At 45.4% G+C, this 24874-nt stretch overlaps 1 long non-coding RNA gene across 1 annotated transcript; it reads right to left on the bottom strand.

Annotated features, from left to right (window-relative positions):
* Positions 1-5854: 5854 nt before the first annotated feature.
* LOC123384847 lies at positions 5855-23098 on the bottom strand. The gene is made up of 4 exons (XR_006596529.1): positions 22789-23098; positions 20279-20526; positions 8203-8267; positions 5855-7734 (listed from the first exon to the last, which is right to left on the bottom strand). It is a non-coding gene; the product is annotated as an uncharacterized LOC123384847 (long non-coding RNA).
* Positions 23099-24874: the final 1776 nt, after the last annotated feature.

Below are 24874 nucleotides of genomic sequence, written 5' to 3'. Positions count from 1 at the left end.
TTAAAACCTAGCATAGAAAGAATGCTCCACTGATACGTCTTGACCACAGACAAAGCAGGATGATCTGTACATGAGCCTGCCCTCACGTTTTCCACTTGTACACAGGATGCTTCTAGCTCTCCGTGACCATTGAGTATACCGTCTTTTCTGCCTCCAGGAAAATAACCAGTGTACCTTCTTGTAGCCAAGGCATTTGGAAAGAAACATGTCAGTAGTGAGTACTTTTCATGTGCCGAGGTTTGTCCTTAACACTTTGTGTATATTACTTCCTTTTGTTCTCATAGAAATTCTATGAGATATTAACTCCATTGAGGCTCAGAGTCCATGCTTGAATCCATATGTGTTTGTGCATTCTGTATCCATAAAACGTCATCCATTCAGTATGAGTGACACAACAAGACAGTGTGATTGAGTGAGACAGTCCAGCATCCCCACATACCAGAGAGGTGACCTAAAGCAAGTCACTTGCTCTCTATGTCAATTTCCTCCTCAAATAATAAGGAAGAATAACAATGGCCAGTACCTACCTCATGGGGTAGCTTTAAGAACCAAATGGGATATTTTTTTTTAATTTTTTTATTTTTTTAACATTTCTCTATTTGAGAGAGAGACACGCACACACAGAGCATGAGGGGGGAGGGGTAGAGAGAGAGGGAGACACAGAATCTGAAGCAGGCTCCAGGCTCCAAGCCATCAACACAGAGCCTGAAGCAGGGCTTGAACCCAGGAACCATGAGATCATGACCTGAGCCGAAGTCAGATGCTCAACTGACTGAGCAACCCAGGTGTCCCCAAATGGAATATTTATTTATTTATTTATTTATTTATTTATTTATTTATTTATTTTTAATGTTTATTTATTTTTGAGAGAGAGAGAGAGACAGAGACAGAGCACGAGTGCAGGAGGGGCAGAGAGAGAGAGGGAGACACAGAATCCCAGGCAGGCTTCAAACTCTGAGCTGTCAGCACAGAGCCTGATGGTGGGGCTCGAACTCCTGAACTGTGATATCATGACCTGAGCCGAAGAAGGACGTTTAACCGACTGAGCCACTCAGGAGCCCTCCAAATGGAATATTTTTTTAAAATTTTTTTTAATGTTTATTTATTTTTGAGACAGAGAGAGACAGAGCATGAACAGGGGAGGGGCAGAGAGAAAGGGAGACACAGAATCTGAAACAGGCTCCAGGCTCTGAGCTGTCATCACAAAGCCCGACGCGGGGCTCGAACTCACACACCGTGAGATCATGACCTGAGCCGAAGTCAGACGCTCAACCGACCAAGCCACCCAGGCGCCCCCAAATGGAATATTTTAAATGCAAACGTTCAGTGACCCAAAAAACATTAAGCAAATATTAATTATTAGGAGAAAGGCTTTTGGTTTTCTTTAATAGATGTGAGGATATTAGAAACATGTGAGCTACATATAGTTATATTTTTTTCAAATCCGTATGACAGAATGAAAGACTAACATTGTCCCAATATGAATTCAAATAGATTTGAGGTGATCTTTTACAGCCAGCCTCGCATGGACTCCTGGTTTCTTCACATCAGAATTCTTAGCCCAGTAATATCTAATGTCCCTTTTATAGCCAGTATTCAGATGACTCCATTTATTATTCTGAAGTGAAATTCACAAATAATATAACCTACATGTACATGTTTTAAAATATATATATAATTTAAAAAATCATATAATGCCCTACTTGTAATATATAAATACTTAACATATAAATATTCAATATGTAAACACTCAAACATAACTACCTTAGAAGACATGTAGTATTTAGAAGCCAGCTCTTTATTTACTTATTATAAGAGAGAGGGAGAAAGAATCCTAGGCAGTCTCCATGCTCAGTGAGGAGTCCAACACAGGGCTTGATCTCAGGACCGTGAGATCATGATCTGAGCTGAAATCAAGAGACAGAAGCTTAACCAACTGACACCCAGGGGCCCCTGGAATCCTGCTCTTGTACTTGAAATCAACAGCGATATACCAGCCACAAATGATACTGATACATTTTGTTGTGATTCAAACAATGTAACGGCATTGCTTTAGTGATGTACTTTCTAAAAACATGAACAGTTTTTGATGAAGTTCCAGATTAAATAAAGTATTTTTTTCTGTCTATTTACATAATGGATGCTCTGTATGTACTGGAAATTTTAGTGAGTTTTAAAAGAGTGCAAAAACTGTTCTGGTGTTTGTACATAATATAGATTTAGGCTGAGATGATTCTAAACAGGTCTTTCGCCCAACCATATGTCCAGTGGGACGTTTGAAAATTACACATGAAACAAGTTAATTCTTTGATGTGTGGGGTTGTCCTGTGCTTTGCAGGATGTTGGCTGCCTTGGCCCCATCCATTAAATCCTCATTATTAGGATGATCAAATACACTCTTGTGAGTTCCCAGCTCCCTCAAGACTGGCAGCCCCCCCCCCCCATCTTCCCCAGTCATGTTGAAACCACTGTTTCATGAGCTTCTTTGAGCTGCGGCTGTTCACCATTCTGCCTGTGCACAGCTTCTCTCCCCAGACTATCCAGCATCTCTCTCCTTTGTTCTTTCCACCTCTGCCTCTTATAATCTGATGCTGCAACTTGACTAAATGCATCTTTCTCTTTACCTAACTTCTTTACTCTAGCCTGGCAAACTGGGCTCTCTGAACTACTTTGCTCTCAACCCAGAGCCCTGGGAGTGTTCCTGGAGGAATCCGCAAGGCATAGAACTAACTCGTCAAACTAGAAAGTGACAGACAAGTCATTTCGTTCAACCTTTATTTTATAGGTGATCAAACTGCAGCTTATATGTGTGCCCTGACTTGCCTGAGGTCCCACAACTAGTGCATGGCAGATTTAGGACGAGAGCCCGAGTCCCTCTCACTGTCCCTATACCATGCTCAGTCTTTATCGATTAACAAAGAAACCAAGAAACAGACGCCTGCTAAGCTCATAAGGGACATAGGGTACTCTATTAGAAATGTCTCAGACTTCCGAGTTGAAGGTATGATGGGAGACATAAGAAATGACATGGAAAACAAGGATTCAGCTTCACAAAGCATATGTTTTGCATTCCAGCTTTGTCCAAGACATGTTTCAGGAGATACAAAAAGCAGCAGCAGCTTCAGCCTACCACTTCCTGTCGAGCACATGGGCTGGTAAAGAGATAAGACCCCGTTGTAATACAAGGCAGAATGAAAAATGGACCACACAGAGAGGTACAAAGGCTTTAAGAAAGGGGAAGACTTCATGACTGCGTTTGAGACAGGTCTGTAAGGAATGCTGGGACTTGGCCACGTGGCAGAGAAGTGAGCTCATGGAGAAATTCACAAAGACCCAGTGGGGGGAAAAAAGCCCAAGGAATGCTTAGGAACAAGCAGTTGCATTTGGAACACAGGGGATTTCTAGAGGAGTTAAACCGAGCAAGGTCTCTTGGGGCCAACATTGGGAATTTCTTGAAAATCAAGCTCAAATCCTGCTCTTATATCCGTGGGCAACGGGTGCATTATATTTTAATCGTCAGTTTATTCGACTGCCCTGCCAAACCCTCCTTGCTCTCCAAAATGGGCTGCTGGGGCTCGTCTATAGCCCTGCTTCTCCTGTTCTTTTGTCCTAAATCCCTAGACCACATTTTCCAGTCCTACACAGTCCTGTCATTGAAATGTGGTAGCTGTAACGTGCACCACCTCCTGGCCTCCAAGTCTTCTTGTGCGTTCCATATATACTCCTTTTCATGTTGACCAAATGAAAAGGATCCAGGGAAGGTCTCCAGAGCTGTAGAAGATGATGAAGCCACCAGATGGAAGGGCTGGGCATCAAAAGTCTGTGTGAAACAGAGCACACCCTCCCTGCTGCCCCAAATCTGCACTGAGCTGTGATTCTATTGTGTTGGGCCACTGAGATTTTGGAGTCGTACATTATAGCAGGTAGCTATTAACTCTACGTAAACAACACTGTCTGATTTTATCTCCCTATCTGTAGGGCCTTGTGCAAAGTAGGAACTCAATAGGTTTTGATTTTTTACAAATCTTTTTATGTTTATTATTTATTTTGAGAGAGAGTATGTGTGAACTTGAGCAGGGAAGGGGCAGAGGGAGGGGGGAGAGAAAGAGAATCCCCAGCAGATTCTGCATTGTCAGCACAGAGCCCGATGTGGAGCTCGAAGTCATGGACCATAAGATCATGACCTGAGCTGAAATCAAGAGTCACACACAGATGCCTGAATCACCCAGGCACCGCTCAAGAAATTTTAGAAATGAATAAATGGCTGGATAATTTATGGAATGAAGGAATGAGCCATGAACATAGTTGACTTTAGAAAACAACACAGGAACAACAGTATAAAGGTAGAATGTATCAAAATAAAGAGAATCTGGAAGTGAAGAGATTACTTAGTCCAAGAAGATGGACTGAATCAAGCGAGAGGCAATGGAAGTGAGAAGACATAAAAGCCATCCTGAAGACACACTCTAAGGACAATGGCAGCTTATTAGATGTGATGGTTACGGTGAACTCTCAGCATTGACTCCAAAGTTTCAAGTCTGTGGGAAAAGGAGAAGAGTGGTCCTATGGACAGAAATAGAGAAGTTAGAAAGATAGCTGTTGGTGGAGTGGGAGATCTATAGGATGGGATATGATAACACGAAGGATAGCTCAACTCAGAGGAGAATTGAATACATGAATGTTGTGCCCTCCAGCAGGGAGCTGGAGACGTGCACCGGAATCCTCAGCACACAGTCACTTTCACAGAGGGAAAGTGCAGACCCTCTTGCCTGTGAGAAGAATCAGGAGCAAGATGGCGGATAAAACAACAAAGAAATGGGGCGCCTAGGTGGCGCAGTCGGTTAAGCGTCCGACTTCAGCCAGGTCACGATCTCGCGGTCCGTGAGTTCGAGCCCTGCGTCAGGCTCTGGGCTGATGGCTCAGAGCCTGGAGCCTGTTTCCGATTCTGTGTCTCCCTCTCTCTCTGCCCCTCCCCCGTTCATGCTCTGTCTCTCTCTGTCCCAAAAATAAATAAATGTTGAAAAAAAAATATTTAAAAAAAATTTAAAAAAAAACAACAAAGAAAAAGCAGAGGTGGTTGGTGGAGAGGCAAGGCTTGGAAGGATCTCAGGTAGGAGAACTTAGTTTTCTCAGGTGATTGAGGAAAGGAGAACCCACTGAGGGTGAAGGAGGCTGAGAGGGGGAGGCCTGAGAGGAGGGAGGCCATGAGATGTAGAATGCAGAATGAAATAAGAAGCCAACGGGAAATGAATGGTAGGCAAGATCTGGAGGAGATTTCAATGTGGCTCTAGTAAAATGAGGGGTTGAGACAGGTAAAGCAGGGAGGAAGGTATGGTCTCAGAAAATTTAAGAGATGAAGATCTAAGTAGTGGAGGAACTCTCAGTAATGAAGAAGAAGAAGAGGAAGAAGAAGAAGAAGAAGAAGAAGAAGAAGAAGAAGAAGAAGAGGAAGGAGGAGGGGGGAGGAGGGGGAAGAGAGGGAATAGGAGAAGGAAGGGGAAGAGGGGGAATAGAGGGAGGAGGGGAGAAGGGGGAGTAGGGGGAGGAAGGGAATGGCTAAGATTATGACATTAAAGTACCAGATAGCATGCTAAATAGTGTCTGTGTGTTGTCACATAAAATATTTGCAACATCCCAGGAGCACCTGGGTGGCTCAGTTGGTTGATCATCCTACTCTTGACTTTGGCTCAGGTTGTGATCTCACAGTTGTGTGATCAAGCCCCGCATCAGGATCTGTGCAGGGTGTGGAGCCTACTTGAGATTCTTTCTCTACATCTCCCTCTGCCCCTCCCCCACTCCTTCCTTTTCTCTCTGTTTCTCTCTCAAAAAAAAAAAAAAAGAATTTTACAACATCCCAGTGAGTAGGGTATTTATTATTAGCCCACTTTACATGTGAATAAGTTAAGGAACACGACGACAGATAAACCATTTGCTCAGAGGCACGCAGCCACTGGCCTAGAATTCAAACTTCGTTTCATTAGCTCCAGAGAAGTTAATGCCGATCTGCCCAAGGTGATCATTCGCATCACCCAAGTGAGCCACTCTGTGGAAGCAAGACAGAACTCCCTGAGGATACGGAACTTGATCTGTGCCTGAGTGAGGAGTCGGGAGAATGATCAGTCTTTATGTCGGAGTTCCTCGAACTTTAGCAAGGAAAGGAAGTCTGTGAGCCAAGTGCTGGGGTCACTAAGGCAAGCAAGAAAGTGTTATAAACACTGGTATGTGAATTTCAGCTTGGCAAGCTTATTGATAAATGTGACACAACGATGGTGGGCAGAAGTCTCGGGAGATGGTGCGTGCCATCCCCACCGTTTGTTCAGTGAAGGCAAAGGACTAAGAGAAAGATACGTTGGAGAGGATTAGAAGAGAAATGCTATCTTCAGAGAAGAGGCTGCCAAATCCAGAGATGGAAGGATGTACAAAGAATTATATGGAGAGACCTGTGAGGTCTTTTGTTCTGTTTTGTTTTGTTTTTGCTTTTGCTTTTAGATTGTTTGTTTATTTGTTTTTTAATATAAAGCTCCCCAAGGGATAGGGTGAACTGCTTGAAATCAGATAAATACAAGAGTTTAGGGCCTCTCTGGATAGAGATGAAAATAAGGGCTAAGGTGGAGAGATGATGAAATTTGGGACTGAAGACTCTAAGGGCCAGACTTTGGGAAGAAGAGATTGGGTAGGGACTGGATGCAACAATGGAAGAGGGGAGGCAATTAGGCAGAAATCAATCACTGTAGGAACGGTTGATTTCACAGGATGACCACTAGGGGGAGCTCCAACCTCTTCCTCACCTAACAGTAAAGAAGTTAGGAGCACAGGTTCAAATTCTGAATCCATATGGCAGATGTGTGACTTATAAGCCACTATTGTTTCTCTTAAATGTAGGTAATGAGATGGAGATAATGATAGTCGTTCATAGGATAGTTGTGCGAATTAAATGAGATAGTACATGTAATGCATTTTTACACAGTAGGCCCTGAGGATGTGTGATCAGTGCAGTCCGAGTGGAGGGAATTTTTCTGGGCATCAGAAACAAGACTATAGGCACTATGGGGCAATGGCGCCAAGGGCTCTGGTGTTCAATATGGCAAGAGAAACTGTTAGCAGTTGTCAACTCTTCCCTTTAGGGCATGCTCTTTAAGGACTGCCATTCTCTCCAGCATGGCCATGTGGCTCATGTGGTGAAACAAGCGAAGCTCTATTAAGCTTGAGATGAAGCCATTGACAGGAAGTCTTTTCAGGTCTTCAGATGAAACCTCCTCTGTCTTTGGAGGCATGTTCGGCCTTCCCCGCCTCTTCTACACGGCTGAGAGATGAGATGTCAGGGGTGGGGTGAAAATCTGGGGGCAGGGCCAGCGAGGCTTAACAGCCTTCTTATGCCAAAAAGATGGCCCGTGGCTCAGGCATGGTCCGGCTCAGCAGTCCCAGAGCACAGCAGGCATGCACACCTGGAAGCAGGCTGTGAAGACACTCCGGTTACACCAAAGAGAGGAGGAGAAAAGCCACTTCCTCTGTTTCCATTTCTAAGCCTGCCTCTCAGCACACTTTTCTCTCAGGCTCTGAGGGGGCTGCATCCACACGCTTTGGTTTGGCATCAACAAATCCAACAAGGACTGGAGAAGCAGCAGGAAACTTCCTTGAAGTAACTACTTATAGCAACAGTCCCTTTGTGAGGGTCCTGGGCCCCCTCATTATCATTTTATTACAGTTCTCTCCTCTGCTCCCTGAGGACTTTCTCTGGAATAAACATAAGACCCGTTACTTTAGAAATAAAATGTGTTTTTCATTAAACCCTATTCTGGCCCCTCCAGTCCCAACAAAGCATTTCCTTCCTGGTCTAATTGGTTTCAAGTTATCAATGATACGGTTTCTCCACAAGGAGGTAAGACACCCCTGTGTCCTTCTAAAAGCCCCCCTACCACCAGTAGTGAATGAAACTTCCCTTTGGGGAGGTATAAGGAAAATGCAAGAGGAAGCCTTGTTCAGAATGTGGAGAGGAAGCTTCCATTATCTTTGTAGGACTCTTGGTCCAAATTCCTTCCTCTTGACCCCATTCCCCTCCCCAGCCAGGTACTCCCCCAATCCTATCAGCCAAGGGATGTGGGGGCTATGAAAAGCCCCCATACATCCAAGGCTATGAAAAACATGGCCTATTAGTCTGCCCAAACCAGAGGCATCTAGAATTTGTTTCAAGAGCAAACTTACTGGGGTTCTCAACAGAGAAAATCCAAATGGATGCACGACAAAGCAGGCCAGCCTCCATCGCACTCCTGTCCAGCAAGAAGAGAGCCATGATTGACATAGTTCTCATGCAGCCAAAGCCCTGCCTGCCCTTGAGCAACGGTCCTCAACCCTGTTGCACATTACAATCACCTAAGGAACTCTTCCAACTTCTGATGCCAGGGTCCCACACCAGAAACTGGGATTGGTATGCAATGGGGTCCAGTCACTGACATCTTTTAAAGCTCCCCCGGGGATTCCAATGTGCAGCCTGAGTTGAGACCCACTTCTCTAGAGCTGTGCTGTTCAATACGGTAGCTGTTAGCCACATACCCACCTGTGACTCCTTCAAGTTCAATTCATTAAAATCAAATAAAATTAAAAATCAGTTCCCAGGTCACCCTAGCCACATTCAAGTGCTAATGGCTAGTGGCTTCTCTGGAGAATGCAGACACAGAGCATTTCCATCACCATAGAAAGCTCTATTGAACAAAGCTTTCCTAAAGTGTCAAAACGTCACAGGTCAAAACCTTCTGGTTCTTCTACTGACCCATGAAGATTGCTTGTGCCTACTGTCTCACCCTCCCCCTGAGCTACAAACCTCATGGCAAAGTTCAGCTGTCTGGGCCTCCTTTGCCACGAGCCCTTCTTTGCTCCTTATAGTGATAAGAATCCCGACCTATGGGACAGGAGCTTTCCACCTATCACCACCACCCAGGAAACAGGATACGCAGAGACTCCCTGACCTGCCCCAAGCCACACCATTAGCAAATGGCAGAGTCAGGATTTTCAACCAATTGGTTTTTATCAAAACTCAAGCTCGCCTACTCAGCTCAACCGCTCCACCCCTGGGACAACTAACCACATCAGAGCTTTCTCCTCCAAAAGGAAAGTCCCTAAAGTGTTCTCTGCTGACCACAGAGTTTCCTCATTGTCAAGTCTCCCCAACCTCAGCTCATTCTGACCCCTTATCTACTGCCGCCTTCCAGATCAGTATCTCAAAAAGTTTACATGGACTCACTGCAGTAAGCTTGCTTCACAATGGCCAAGGGACAAAGGGAAGGGCCATCCTCTGCTTTGTTAAGAGGTGTTTTTGAGTGGCAGGCAAGACTTGTGGGCGGGCGCCTTCGGATCAACAACACTGTAAGAACCTTACAAGCAGTATTCCTTACAGGAATACAAAAAAAGGAACCAGCTTATGCCGTGGGAGGAGTGCTCGGGCAGCTTTGAGATAGGAGCTTCCAGGAGAAAGGACACAGGTTTGGGGTGCCAGGGCTGTCCAACCGACCGCCTGAAGCATATTAGTTTACTTTGCATCTTTAGTATCTGGCGGAAAGACAACTGAGCTCTGTTTGTTTGCTATCCACTTAATTTAAACTTAAAAATGTGTGCAAGCAAGAGTAAGTTATCTCTCATTCAGGCAAGTGAGTTCTCTCTCACATAGACATACATGAATGAGTGTGCATGTGTGTGTGTGTGTGTGTGTGTGAAGGGTTGAGAAAGGAGGAAACAGGAGTTAAGAATATCTCTAAACACAACGAACATCTACATTTTCATTATTGCCAATTACGCCCTTGCACACCATCAAAGAAAAGTTACAAGAAGATATTTAAGGGGTAAATCTGGTATAAACTGATCCTAGTCTAGAACAAAATTAACTCACATCATAATGGGCTCAGACGACTGAGGAATACGTATAGATTTTGTCCAATATTCTCCATGTTGTCATATTTACTTTCTTAACTTAAATGTATTTATTTCCACCTGAAGTAACTAATCTCTTTTATTTGGTTCCCCTTCCTGGCTTGGTGTTGCTCAGACTATGAGTCCTGGGCCAGTAAATCTTCCAGTGGCCATAAGATAGGGTGGTTAGCTTTTGTGCATCACGGACTCGGGCCTCAGGCTGGCGAGAACTTCTGCCTCTGGACACAAAACTCTACTCCTCACACAGAAGCCCATCAATTATGCATGATATTTTCCTGTTTTAATGTCAAAATTATAATCTATATTACTATTTTATAATTTGAGGCCTTTTATCTTACTAATGCTGTTACCCAGTCCATGTTTTGGTGGTGGTTATTTACCCTAATGGACCCATCTAGCCACAATCATGATATAAATAGATAAATGCACTTTGTGAATTTCCTCAGTCCTGCAAAAGACAGGACACCAAACAGGAACAAATATTTGATAGAGAGACACTGTATTTACTTAGGCCCCACGCCAGGGTCTTTTTAAAAGCATAAATCAGAGGGTAAATACCAAGTTTAAGGCTCATTTTGCTACTGGTATGATTACCCGCAACCCCACCTTTGTCGAGGAAAGGCTTCAATCACGAGGGCCAGCATGTGGTGAAGCTACACACTGCTTTTCTTTTGACTGAGATCTCTCTTTCCGAGATCATCTAGAAAGAAATGATGGGGCCCACTCTCCAACTGGGGTCCACCCATAAGTCCAGCACCCTATTTCAGGGGTGAGTTGGTAGGTAAGTACCAGCTATGTTCCCCATCCGGCAGCTTCCTGCCTCCTTTTCCTTCATCGCTGCTGCCTCAGACTTCTCCGTAATCCTGTGAAAGCAGAAGACTCTGCCACCTGCTGTGAGTCGCAAAAATGTCCAGAGCCCATTGCCACTTCCAACCCAACGGAGTGCGCAGGGTAAGGGTGCCTTTTAGACCACATGTGCGACTGGCCAAACCCGGAGACGTTTCTTGGTGCCTTATCTGCAGGGACGGGGCTATCGTGGGTCAGAACGACATGAGGGCTGTGGCTGAGCTTATTTGGGGTTGATTCCTGATTATAATGCCAGCTGCCCAGGGGACAAACGATTCACATACAGATGATCTGATCTGATTTTTAAGAAGTGGTCTGATTAGTTCGCTTGTTTCAACAACCCAACCAGATTGACTAAGTGGCAATGCATCGATTTTGTGGCGCCGCTCGAATCAATCTGAATAAAACTATTTAGTGCCACATATAAACACAGCTGAATTCAGACAAGTGGGATGAGATCTTTCCTTTAAGCTCTTGAGTCATAGAAAATAAAACTCCCTCAATGGGGTCTTCACTGAGGAGATTATGTATATCAGCCTAAATGGACTCTGGTTTTAGTTCTAGCCCCATGATGCCCTAACTTCCGGAACAGAGTTCTACCTCTTTCCTCATTTCATTCAACAGGATCCCTCCCCCCTTTTTTTTTTTTTTTGCATACAAGGAGCTCCCAAACATGGTATTTGTGATTGTAATAAAGACAGCGGGCCAAAGGCACATGCATATACTATCAAAAAGTTTCTTTCCATCTGATTATGAAATCCCTGACCTCTGACCCGGGGGTCAAAGTAGATTGATTATTAGCCAAAATAAAATTGATCCAACAGGATTTATGCTGAATGGGGATTCCAAGGGATTCTTGGCTAGCACTGTTTGACGAACAACTACTTCCTAGCCTCATTCATAGTCATTCTGCTTTCTAGCTGACAAAAGAGAGAGCCAGGGGAGGCTTAGGATGATTTGGGGCTTTTCCCTTGACGATCCCCTATGGAAATGTCCAGTTCTATGCTTCACTACTCCTCAGCACTCCTTAGACTTCACCCAACCCAAGAGTTGATTATAACGCTCACCGTTAAGGTTTACCAGGGTATTTCTAATGACTTTTCTTTTTCCTTGCATCTCCGCCTCTCTCTTTCCTCATCTGTAAAAGTGAGAACAGTTGAACTGGGGCATCTTTTGTCTCTCTTCCAGCACAGCATTGTGTGATTTTAATAATATCTTCTGCTGGTATTTCCACAGCCCATTAACATCTTGTAAAGCAATTTTGTATCTATAATCTCTGTTGCTCCTTCTCTGTTGTGCTAGAAAAACATAGCCTTCAAGTTCCTTCAGAAGTGTCACCCTGTCCAGGGCTCCTGGGTGGCTCAGTTGGTTAGGTATCCGACTTCGGCCTAGGTCATGATCTCAACGTTCCTGAGTTCGAGCCCCTTGTCAGGCTCTGTGCTGCCAGCTCAGAGCCTGGAGCCTGTTTCGGATTCTGCATCTCCCTCTCTCTCTGCTCTTCCCCCACTCACGTTCTGTCTCTCTCTCTCTCTCTCTCTCTCTCTCTCTCTCAAAAATACATAAATAAATGAATAAATAAAAAAGAAAAAAAGAAATGCTGCCCTCTTAGATCAGATACCCTGAGTCCATCAGCCTTAATATGCTCATGAATTAAGTGAATATGGTTGCTGCCATGCTGACCATTGGATATTCATTCAGCCAATTGTAGATTCCCTGTGCATGATAATGCCCTGTTTGTATAAGAGTTAACACCACCTGTCAGCATTCAATGTGGAAAAGATTGTGGCATGAGACAATGGGCTTTAACCGTCTTATGTTGAAAGAGAGAACTTTCCTTCTTCACAGTTCAGCACAGTTCAGCTTTTATCAAGGCCTTAAAATGCATCCAGAGCATTAAAGGGAAAGGGGGAAAAAAAAAAAAACCTTGGAAGGTTTTTTGTACTTTTTGTAAAAAAAAAAAATTCTCTCTCTCTTTTTTTTCTTTTTACCATTACCAAAATCTCCTCCAAACACACAGACCCTACAGTATCCCTATTAAATTATATAGAGCGAGTCCAGCCCTTGACTGTCAGCGGGGCCCATCAGTCCTAATTTATCGCCCCAGGAAACACAGTACAATTATGGTAATAAATAATAATAGGATTCAGTACATGACAACATGAATGATGGAGCCTCTCAGAATTCATTTACATTGCTTTGTGTTGCAATCATCATGCCTCTAATGTAATGCCAAGCAAATGAGCCCCTTTGAATATTGTGCAATCTATTGCAAGTCAACTGGCACAAAACTCACTCAATAAATCATGTTCAAACACATGCCTGTAATGACAGGTAAATCAACAATGAAGTAATTGCATTTAATGTATTGAAATACTGGACAAAAAACAGTGACCTCAAAGTGACTTTTTGTAAAAGGTATGATATAGTTGCAACAGAGAGTGAGGTCCTTCTTAAGAGGCACTTCGTGCTTAGAGGCACACGCCAGCAGTGACGATGCCGGTCCCTGCGCAGACCTCGGTTTACCACCATCTCCCTGCAGGAATCACGGGACCGGGCTGCCAGAGGCTTCAAGAGGATGTTCATGAGGCTGAACGTCAGAGTCGCAGGAGAGGGTGGAAATCAGCCTCTGGCCTACCAACCGCTCCTCTGCCTGAGATGTCAGCAGACTCGGATTTCTGCAGCTGACCCGAAAGGCAGGCCGCTGTGGAGGAAAGAGCCCTGGGCCAGGAGGCAGAAGGGCCGTGGCCCTAACCTCGGCTCCGGGATGAACTAAATCGCTGTATGATTCTAGCCAAGTCACTTGGCCTCTCAGCCCTTTTTCTGTAAAACAAAGTAGTAGTGGGCCTGTCGTTTCCAAAATTCACTGCGATTCTAATATTCGAGGAAGGGCTGATTCTAATTAGAGCTCTTCGCTTTTAAGCAGGCAGAAAAGGTCTCCCCCCACGCACCCCCGCTCCAGAGTGTCGAAGGCACTGGTTTGAACCAGCATGCATCTCTTCATCATTTCTGTTGGTTGGGCCAAGTGTGTGTGCTTCTAATTTCTGTGAAGCTCGGGCCTGCCCCTTTCTGGGCAGGCAGACAAGTCTGAAAATAGGGCCCCAGGGGCCATGTGGATGGATAACAGACAACATCGAAATGACAACCTTCCCCACATTCCTCATTGCCTCCACCCCAGCTCCCCTCTTCCCAGGGACAACGTCAAGAAGGCATGGAAGCAGAGCCCCTGCGAAGCCAAAGGCCACTTAAGGAACTTTCCTGCTCTCATGAAAAATTCGCTCTTGGCTCCGTGGCCTTCCCCAGCGGACATACACTCTTTATTCTTAGCCCTCAGTCTCTGACTGTTGTCAAAGTAGATCTCACGGACCCCATAATCTTCGGATGTAGGGAAGCGGCGAGGTATGGAGGAAATCACACTAGATTCGGAGTAAGAAGATCTGGCTCTAAGTCCTGGCTCGAGAGTTTGTCGGACACGTGACTTTGTGCGAATCCCTAGCTCTCCGAGCTCCGATTGCTTCATCTGTAGCAAAGGGATAATAATAATATTTGTGTGCCTGCGGTGAGGTTGTGGTGAGGACGTCACAACACAGATGCGAAAAGCCTTTGCTAGTCACAAAGCGTGATGCAAAAATGTCATTTCTGTGACGAGCCGGGATAAAAGAGAAGTCTGAGTCTGCCGTGCCGAGTTCTGCACTCAGTGCTCCTCGTCACAAAATCACCTTGTTTCTCTGTGTGTTATTGTTGTCTGACTCTCCTCCGGACGGAGTGAGGCTCAAGGGAAGAGGGCCTTTGAGGGTCTCGTCCTTATTTTGTGCATATTCCCAGCGCCGAGAACAATGCCAACAACTATGTATTAAATGAATGAATGAGTGAAAGCTGCTTTGTCTCTCCTATGGGGGGATCACAATATAACACTGATCGTGAAGGTATCTTGAGAACAAACTTTTTTGCTATTGCCCTTCCCCACACCTATCAGCACAGCCTCTTGCTTTGTCCTCTTTTCCTGCTAAGCTGTTGCAGTTTGAGTGGAAGCTGGTTTCTTTAGCGATGGCTCTACTGGAAGGACGGTAATGGGAAAGGCTCTTAAGCCCATCGAGATGCCTTTTAAGGCCAAAGCTGCCACAGTTTCCCAGGCAACAACAATCCAGGGAAAGACAGCCCATGTCAAAGCAGGAAGGGATCTGGGAAGCTGGAAAAAGCCACAAACGTGTCCACGTTAGAGGGATGTGGGGCGTCACGGTTAAGACAAGCATCATAGGCCTTTGAGTGAAAGCTAACAGGTTTCTCTTCTAAGCATCCCTTGTCCATAGGCCCTATCCACCCTCTCCTGGATGCCAGTCTGTCACAGAACCGCAAAAGCTTGCTCAGATTTTGCCTGCTTTCTCCTTCCTAAACCAGGCCCTGACTGTCTTGATAGCTCCCATATGATGTACCCTGATTAGCAAGGCAGCAAGCAGCAGGCAGAACAAAAAAGCCATTAACCAGGGCGCCTGGGCGGGAAGGCAAAACTAGGGGCTGTGCAGGGGGAGAGAAAGAAACAGAAAAACTCTAATTTTAGAAGATTGTTACCAGTTGTAGGATGTTAAAAGTGTTCCCCAAAGATGGGAACATAAGGGATGGAGGGGCGCAGCTTTTCCACCTGACCTGATGATTAGCGGGCCAGAGGTTTGGATCCCTGATGGCAAATACGTACTGCGTTGCTCTTGGGGTTTCTCAACACTGGGCTGGATTCAAATTGCTCACGGCTCCTGGAAGCAGGGCAAGTATTTGGCAGCAACGGGGAGCAACAGCTCAAAGACCGTGCCCCCCACCCCTGGGACGCAAAGGTCCCTTCAGGAAAAAAGGCCAGCAGCCAAGGGAGTCCAGGGTTAAGGAGGAGGGAGATGACAAGGTTAAGGAGGAGGGACACGGCAGCCTGTGTCACAAGATCACCTCAGGCTGAGAAAACAGCGGAGTCCTTTTCACCGAACACATTGTGAACTTTCTTCATGACTCGGACTCATCAGTATGAATCATTCATAAATACCCTGAAGCGGCCGCCATTAAAAGATGGCCCCATATCCCCATTCAGCTTCCCCAAAGTCCGTGTTCTTTTTCCTTTTTTCCACTCCTAGCTCCTGCCCCAGCCCTCCTTCACCCCATCATCCCATTCCTCTCCAGAACTCAGGGACAGGAAAGAAACTCCTGCCACTTGGCATTTTATTAGGCAGTTCCCAAGAGCCAGTGAGCTGCAGCCTTGGCCATGAAATGGCTCAGCCAGCTTGATTAATGACTGGGGGTCAACAACCATCACCTCTCCCACTGACTCCCCAAAGAGCACACGCAGCCCAGCTGGAAATGAAGAAGAGAGAAAGGGACACCAGAGAGCCCTGGAGGAACACAAGTCCCAGGGACGAAGCCAGATGAGCAAAACCAGCCTTCACTGAGAAACCACATCTACCCCTGACAGGAAGGGCCTCAACCAGCTTTCCTCATTTTTCTTTCAGAGAGTGAGAAGGCAGATGAACAAGGAAGAAGGGAAACGTTTTAATCCAGAACTTTCCACACGTTGCTAGAAAAAGTGATAGGATCACAAGAGGATTCCTCTTCTTGAGACATACCTATATCAAATATGCAGACTGGGACAGGAACTGCCCTGAATTCTCTCTTACTTCACCACCATTGGTGCTTGGTAAGGGGGAATCAGGACCCATGTTAGCCTAGAAGCCATAAGGCCCTGGGTGAGTACCATAAAACATTTGCCCTGGAAGTTGACAAGTGAAAATCTGTAAACCAAGAGGAGTGAAAGCAAGCAACTTGCTAACTTAACTGACCATAAAAAGGCTGAGCTGACTCCTGACAAATATTTCCCAAAGTGTGTTTTAGAGAAATTGTAAATTTTGAAATGCCGTGCCAAAAAAGTTAGCATGTTAAAGAGAGACATTTTGCTTTAAAGAAACAAACCCTGTTTCAGGGCGCCTTGGTGGCTCAGTAGGTTAAGCATCCAACTTCAACTCAGGTCACGATCTCACGGTTCGTGGGTTCAAATCCCGCATCAGGCTCTGTGCTGACAGCTCAGAGCCTAGAACCTGCTTCTGTTTCTGTGTCTCCCTCTCTCTCTGTCCCTCCCCTGCTTGTGCTCTTTCTCTCTCTCAAAAAATAAAATAAACATTAAAAAATAAAGAAAAAAAAAAAGAAACCCGTTTCCTTGAGCCTAATCCAACATTTTCTAAACTTTTTTAATCAAGGGTATCTCCTTCCCCCCATGTCTTCCCCTCCCACACCTTTTGCATAAAATATCACTAACATACTGTAGAACTTATATTATCCCACAGAAGAACAAACTTGGAGATGTGCTGGTGAAGGGGATTACATTTGGGTCCCAGAATTTAATTATGCTACCAGTCGGTTCCGAAACTGAACCACTCTTGTAAGTCTTCTGGGCCTGCTTCCTAATCTCTGAAGTGGTGGTGGTAAGGAGGGTGATATCGGGCAAGATAAGCCCTACACGTCCTTCTAATTCAAAATTTGGGGGATTACCTGAGGCCAGGAGACTTGTACCTGATGCTTTCCTGCCCCAGCTAGAGGTAAAGAAAGGAAGACCAAAGAACAGAGGATTCACTAAGTAAATGAACTTACCCAGGGCCTCAGGAGGCACTATTTTGAGCCTGGCCATTGCCAAGGTAATGTCATCCTGTTGCGGAACTAAACTGACCGAGTAAGTCTCTTATTTTTTAAAATCAACTTAAAAAGAAATGCATCACTCCCCATGATGAGGTCAACAAAACATCTAACTCCCTTATTGAATACCCTCCCTCCTCCCCTATTTCCCAATACTGAAATAACCCACAGATGCACCCGACAGGGGAGATGTTACCTGGCTTTACACAGAGCTCAGAAAGAGCCTCTCCTTTCAAATCACATGAGACTCTGAAGCTTTTCCTTTTGTTTTGTCCATACTGATTAACTTTCCTTCCCTTCTCTTCCCTTCCCTTCCCTTCTTCCTTCCTACCACCAACCCCCTGCCACCCACAGGCCTCTGCCCCCCACAGGCCCTCTCTGCTGCAGGCCAGCAGCCTGGCTAAGTGTCTGGGTCATCACCAGCAAGTACTCTGTGCTCTTTTTAAAAACATGCACACATGTTCTGCCTCTTATTTCCTGAGTGGTCCCCCCACACCTGGAGTGATCAGAGTCCAGAAGAGTCAGGCCAGGAAATTGAGTTCTTCTCAACTCCTGGCTGGGTCGGTGAGACACTGAGGGATGCGTGTCCTCTGCAGGAGAGACCAGGGCCTGCCAAGGATTCACGAGACCCTAGAGCAGGCAAAGAAGGGGGAGGGGAGAAGCCCCACAGAATGATCGGATGGGAAGCTAGGCAACTTGTGACTTCACCTCGAATTTTTCCTTGTCTTCTACCAAGCAAAAGAAAACCAAAACTCACTCTCCCTCCTGCATACACATACACAAAGGGAAAAATTTTTTAAAAAGAGAGGGGAAGAAAAAAAAAGCCTGGAAGCATTTTTGAAGGCAAAAGGGCTGTTTATTGCTGCCAAAGTGCTGATTTTTTTTTTTCTGCCTCTGGCAACTATATGAGAATTGGAGACTTGAGTGGAGAAGAAATCCATTCACTTGTCATCACATAAAACCTCTGTGTTCCACAGAGGAAGTGGCAAAATCTCACCCTTAACTGGATCTATGAATTCTTACTGGGGGTTGGGGGGGGGGGGCAGTGCGCAAAGAATAGAGAAGGTCAAGCTGCCCTATGTCCTGGGACACTTGGTGACCTCACTCTGCCACGTGACCCAACGACGGATCCTCCGAGGCCTCATGTCAGCAGGAGACAAAGGCGGAGAGAAAGAGGAAAGAGTCAGGACGGGACAACCACAAGGCCCCACCCAGCTAAGATGGCGCCATTCCATCCTGCATCACCCAGAGGGTTCCACTGAAACTCGTTCTAAACAACTAGAGCCTTCCCCCTGGAGCATATCCCATAGCCTTTTTAATAATGACTGGAACAATTTTGCTTGTTATTAAGCTTAGCACATTCTGTATTCAGACACTGTGCTAAGCACAGGGTTCATTTCTTCCTGCTCGCCTTTCCTGCACGCGAGTTTTATACTGCCCCTCTACCCCCTGCCCTACCAGACTCATCCCTTCAACAGAGACCAGGAAAAGGCAGAGGGAGACTACATGTCATCCAGTCCAACCCCTCCTGCTTATCAGGTCAGATATCCGTACTGACCCTTGACGAGAGACTCTTCCAGTTCTTTCCGCAAGTTCTCTTTTGTCCACTCTATCTTCCAGTTTGATAGTAAAGTCCAAGTGCCACAGCTACCCCGTGCCTAAGAATCCCTGTATCAAGTTCCCTCGAATGTCAAAGTGCTGAGGTCAAGATCCAGAAAACCGGAAACCAGAGGAAACTAGGTTGCTAGGATGCTGGGATTGTTTATTATGCTCTCAGCCTTAATTAGGTGTAAGTAACATCTTGTCAGTGTTGTGCCACATATGCTAAAGCTGTCGGGGCAATTTTACCGAGTCTGACAGTTTAAATCAGAAACAAGAGAGTCGACATGTCAATGATGGGGCTGGACATGATGGATATATTAAGAGGAGTCTGGAAAATTCTGGACTTCATTATATCGACTCCACTTCTCAAAAGTTCCTGTCAAAAGAATCACAGCCTCATTGGAAAACCTCCTCTGGGATCCGATTACACCCAATTATAGGGCCTCCCACAGCCACCTGGATACAGGAGGATTTCTACAAGCGGATTCATTGGCGGGGTGATGAGGGAAGATGAGAGCAGGGAAATTGCTGATTTTGGTATAATTTCTACAAATAGATCTATTGAGATTTAAGAGGTGCAATAACTTGACATTTTTGGTAAGCTAAAAACTGCTTAAAAATTGGTTTGCAGGTTGTTTCTTTTTCCATCTTGGCCCCAGGCTGTTTTTGAAATGAAAAGAATGGGATCAAGTGTTAAAAACCGAGGCGGAATTGAAGGCAATAATAAAACTTTAAAGATGACAAAGAGGAAAGTGATAATCTTTGGAAAGTGTTGGAGGCGCACTTGACTTAGGATGGCAAGTTTCTCAGGGGGAGGAAATGAGGCCACGGAGGAGGAACATTTTGCTAAGGAGACTGGCCCATTAGCAGGTTGGTCTGAACGCAGGGCTCTCCTGCCCAGTCCCCAAGGGGCCGCTCCCTGGAGGTAAGTGCAGCCGACACCCCACGTACAGACACATCACGAACTGCCACGGGCCTGTCATTTTAAGTGGAGGAGAATGTTTGCTCCCTCGGCCAAAAAGAAAGGAGGTGCAGCAACCAGGGGCGTACCTGGGCCTGCTGACCCGGCACCACGTTCCTGGCAAATCAACTATCTAAACAACAAGGCTGGGCTCAGGCTCATGGACTATCTGCAGGGTGTAGGGCTCAGATCCCAAACTACAGCCTCGAGAGTGCCTTTACGAAAGACGACCTCCCCACCATGGCCCCTTTTAAGGGGAAGATGAGCTGTCAATCAACAGCATGTGCTTACCTTGCTGAACTACAGGATTTTAAACCGCAGACCTGCTGTAAAGACTCTCGTCTACGCAGTACAGTGAGTGGAAGACTCACAAGAAGGAAAATCTCCATGGATTTCAACAGATTGAGAACTTCCAGCTTCTCAATGGGCCTTCTACCTAGCCATCTGGGCTGAGGGTCCACGTGCACTTTTTGTGACCTCGGGCAGAATCCACGTGTCCTCACAATGTGGACGTTGCTCTGGAAGTTTACCGCTGTTGCCTGAGTTTTGAAGCAACAAATAAACTTCAGTGAAATGGCTTACAGACAGACAGTGGGGAGGGAAAAGTACTCGTAGATTACTTAGTAAGGAAATAACCATGTCTTTAGGTTTGTTTTGTTTTATGAAAAAAACAAAGCACCCTCCATTCAGCTAAAAGGCTACGGGTCATTTTTCTTGGTTTTTTTTTTTTTTCTTTCTCAGTGTGTTAATGCTAATTGTTTTTCCCTCTGTCTCATGCTGAATTGGATTGAAAACCTCTTTCCCAAATCAATTTGGAGGCAATGAATCATCAGCCCTGGTGACTAAACTGCTCTTTTATCAACCCAGCAGGTGTATAACAATCTTTCTCCAAATGGCCTTCCCTCCTGTGCCTCTTACAATCCCAGTGAAAGAAATCAGAAATATATGAGAGCTCAGAGTGTCTCATTCTGGATTCCCTGTCCCAATTTCCCTTTTAGAGAAAACGTGAGGTACCCATGGCCATGGAAACTCACATTTCAGGTTCTCTAGGAGCGCTATAAACCAAGATTATGTCCTATTAAAATTCCCCAGTGCTTTTCTGGTCTCCATCACTTGGGCAAAGCGTAATGATTTCACCCAGAACAACATTATTTTTCTGTTGTCTAACTCAAGAAATATCCACTGAGTTCAAAATCCATGTCATGGTCCATGCTAGATTCTGGGGAAAATGTAAACTGATATAATAGCTAACACTGATGGAGCGTTTTCTTTGTCCTCAGCGCTGTTCTAAGTGCCTTACAACCCACTTGATCCTTGTATCAAGAGGTAGGTACTATTATGATCGTGTCCATTTAATAGATGAGAAAACTAAGGCATAGAGATATTGAGTAACTTGCTCGAAGTTGTACAGCTTTAGGTAGAGGAGAGGGTTCGTACCCAGGCAGGGTGGCTCCAGAGTCTATACTATACTCTTGGCCACAAAGCTATCCCACTCTGCCCTGCCTCCCACAGAGACACACAGTCCTTGCTCTCAAAGAAATCACAGTGTCTGGATGTTATCTAATCGTGTAATAGAGCAGGTATCTAAATATAAATGAATCCTGCTGTAAAATATCCAGGCATAAAAAAGCTCATCAGACATTTGTTGAAGCCACATCTCAGCCAGGTGAAGTCTGCGCTGGTTAATATATGAAACATTAAGCTCCCGGAACCCCCATCACCTTCTTCTCAGGAAAGTTGCCATTAGCGAACTGTCACCTGCTCAGGAGCTGCCATGGTTTGGATTATGTGGATTTCTGTTCTGGCTCCAAACAACAAGACCAGAAGGCACATCTGTATTTGTTTCCTAGGGCTCCCGGAATAAAGTACCACACACTGCATGGCTTACAGCAAGAGAAATCAACTGTCTCATAGTTACGAAGGCCAGAAATCTAAAGTCAAGGGGTCTATCTATCTATCTATCTTACACACACATATGCATACGTATATATCTTCTACCTCATTCCAATTAGGGTCTGTGGTGATTGCGTTTATGAACATAGGTCCTTGCAAGTAAATTATAAATCTGTGGTATGTCCCTTTGGTATCATAAATAATAACAATAAGACCCTTTATTCAGCGTTTAACATGTGCAAGACTTTAACTTTGTTAAGGACACGTATTATCTGCTTTAGTCTTTGCAACAATCTGGACAGGAAGGAATTATTATGTCCCTTTTACAGATGAATAAACTAAGGCTCGGAGAGTTCAAGTAACTTGCCCCGCATGACATAGCTAGTATGTGGAAGGTCTGAAGAGATTGAAACCCATGGGGCTACCGTAGAACTAATCACCTTGTAGTCCCCATGCCTTAACCAATGTGGTCTCGTGGAAACCTAGAGCTAAAGGGGACGCTTCGGATTATTTGATCCAGCAGCTTCATTTTGTTTACGGGAACACTGAGTCACTGAGGGGTGAATCGTGGGGTTCGATGGTTCAGTTGTTGGCAGAGCTGGAAATGGAGTCCTGGTCATCCACTTCCAGAGCTAATGCTTTTCTACTTCAATTCCAGCCCTTCTGTGCTGTATCAAGATGAAATTTCTTCAAGTGTTTCCCACACTTCCCTCCTCTGTTTCCTGCACTGGAACAGCGTTTTCCTATTTTTAGATTATGCTGGTCATTTCAATTAAAATCAGAGCGAGCGAGAAGGAGTTAGACACCTATGCCAAGGGTCGCATCCTCTCCAGAAAATTTGAGCAAGATTTTCAGAAGAGTTGAAACAAAAATCATCATGGTTCATAAAGGGTTCACGAGGAGCTCACCTGAAAACCTAGGTCATCAGAGCATATATGTCTCAAGCATTCAAGTTATTCGAGGGTTTTCTGGGCTTTCTTTCTCTTGCCATCTCCCAGCTTCCATGCAGCATTCAGCTTCAACTGGGTACTCAGTTGATATTTTTGACTGACAAAAGCAATTAAAAGCATAATACGGGTTCCTCGCAAACCTTGTTATTATTGTGAAGGTGTTTCACATCTGTAAGGCAGTTTGAACAATCCTTTTGATTAGTCATTCATGTAACTATTTGAATAAACATTTCAAAGCAAGTCAAAATAATCACAGAGGATAATAGCACTTATGGCATTGCTTAGAGAAATTGTGGCCACAGTGTGTCTTTCCTTTCTTTTCTTTTTTTTTTTTTTTTTTTTTTTTTTTGAACAGAGTAAATAATTGTAACTCCCTTGCCTACTTTTTAGTTTCAAAATGCAAAATAACTTGATGTTTTTCCCCTGGGCAATGATGCTTTCTAGCTGGCTATAATAGGAAGGTTGAACACAACGCCTTTAACATATGTGGCTTCACCAAGAGAAGGTCAAATTTCTGCAACAGCGGAGATGAAAAGCCGCGATTTCCAAGGATCTCTCGTTCACTAACGCGAAACCCATGGAACGTGGGAGAAAGCCAAATGGGCATATAGATGCTTGGGCACTGCACACCACATGGTCTCCTGGGCAGTCATCCCTAGTCACTCCTACTTTCTCCTGAATATTTTTATCAGTGACTATCATCAGTGATCTCATACCTTACCACAAGGTCTATTAACTAACCTGTTTGGGGCGCCTGGGTGGCGCAGTCGGTTAAGCGTCCGACTTCAGCCAGGTCACGATCTCGCGGTCCGGGAGTTCGAGCCCCGCGTCGGGCTCTGGGCTGATGGCTCAGAGCCTGGAGCCTGTTTCCGATTCTGTGTCTCCCTCTCTCTCTGCCCCTCCCCCGTTCATGCTCTGTCTCTCTCTGTCCCAAAAATAAATAAACGTTGAAAAAAAAAATTAAAAAAAAAAAAAACAACTAACCTGTTTGACCTCCCCAGAGTATTTGACACGAACCCTTTCTCTCTTGCCTTCCTTGACGCCAGCCCTCCCAAGTTTCTCCCTGACCCCGGACTTCTATTTTCTACCTGTACGTCTTCCTTGGCGTGCCCACATGCACTGATGAACCCCAAGCCAGTCCTCGGGTCCCATTTTCACATTCCTGGGTCACCTTGGAAGCCAGCAACTGCTAAATATCCACAAACACTACCTGACAGACCCCCCAGGTCCCTCCCACCTGCCTGAGACCCTCCCTACTGCCATCAGGCTGCTCTCCACACCGTCTCCACCACGGCCCTGCTCCACTGGGAATCTGAGGCCTCAGTCCACTTCTGACGATGTCTCCAGCGTCTTCTTCGTCTTCAGAAGAGAATTCAAAATCCTCGAAGTGTTGTTCAATCCTTCACCATCTAGCCCTTGTTCACCTCCCCAGCCCTGTCTCGTCACCAGTCCCTCCACAAATGCTCCCTCCACCAATGTTCCCATGAACCTGCCTGCAGGTTCGTGACCACATCAGGCCTTCCTGGTCTCCTTGACCGTTCGTGTGATCTTCAGCCTGTTTGATTCCTGCCTCCCTGCTCCCCACACCACCTCGCTAAGGTCTGCTGGGCCTTCGAAGACGACGTTCAAATGCCACCTTCCGGGGAAACTTCCCTGACCAGCCTCCACTCCAATCCAGGCTTCACGGTCTTTAACACCTGCAGCTTCTGGTACATATTTCTGCTTGTTCTGTTTGCTCTTATCAGAACACATGGCTAGCTCACATTGTACTTATTTCTCTACCACTGCGCGTGCACACACACACACACACACCCCACAGGACACAGCACATGGCATGTACCTACTAAGTATCTGAGGAACAAATGATGTGCACAGTCGCTCTGTAAGTTGCGAACCAACCCCTCGAACCCAAATAATTCCAAACCTATGATTTTTTTTATTACAAAATGTATCACCAGACAAAAATGGAGATACAATATGCGCCAGCAGACCGACCTCAGTGGAAATTTTATACACATAATAGTGGGAGGCTCAGGAGTTTCTA

The sequence above is a fragment of the Felis catus genome, chromosome B1, assembly GCF_018350175.1.
Source record: "Felis catus isolate Fca126 chromosome B1, F.catus_Fca126_mat1.0, whole genome shotgun sequence".
Lineage (NCBI taxonomy): Eukaryota > Metazoa > Chordata > Mammalia > Carnivora > Felidae > Felis > Felis catus.
The sequence above is the reverse complement of the archived record's forward strand: the minus strand, read 5'-3'. Positions and strand labels throughout refer to the sequence as shown.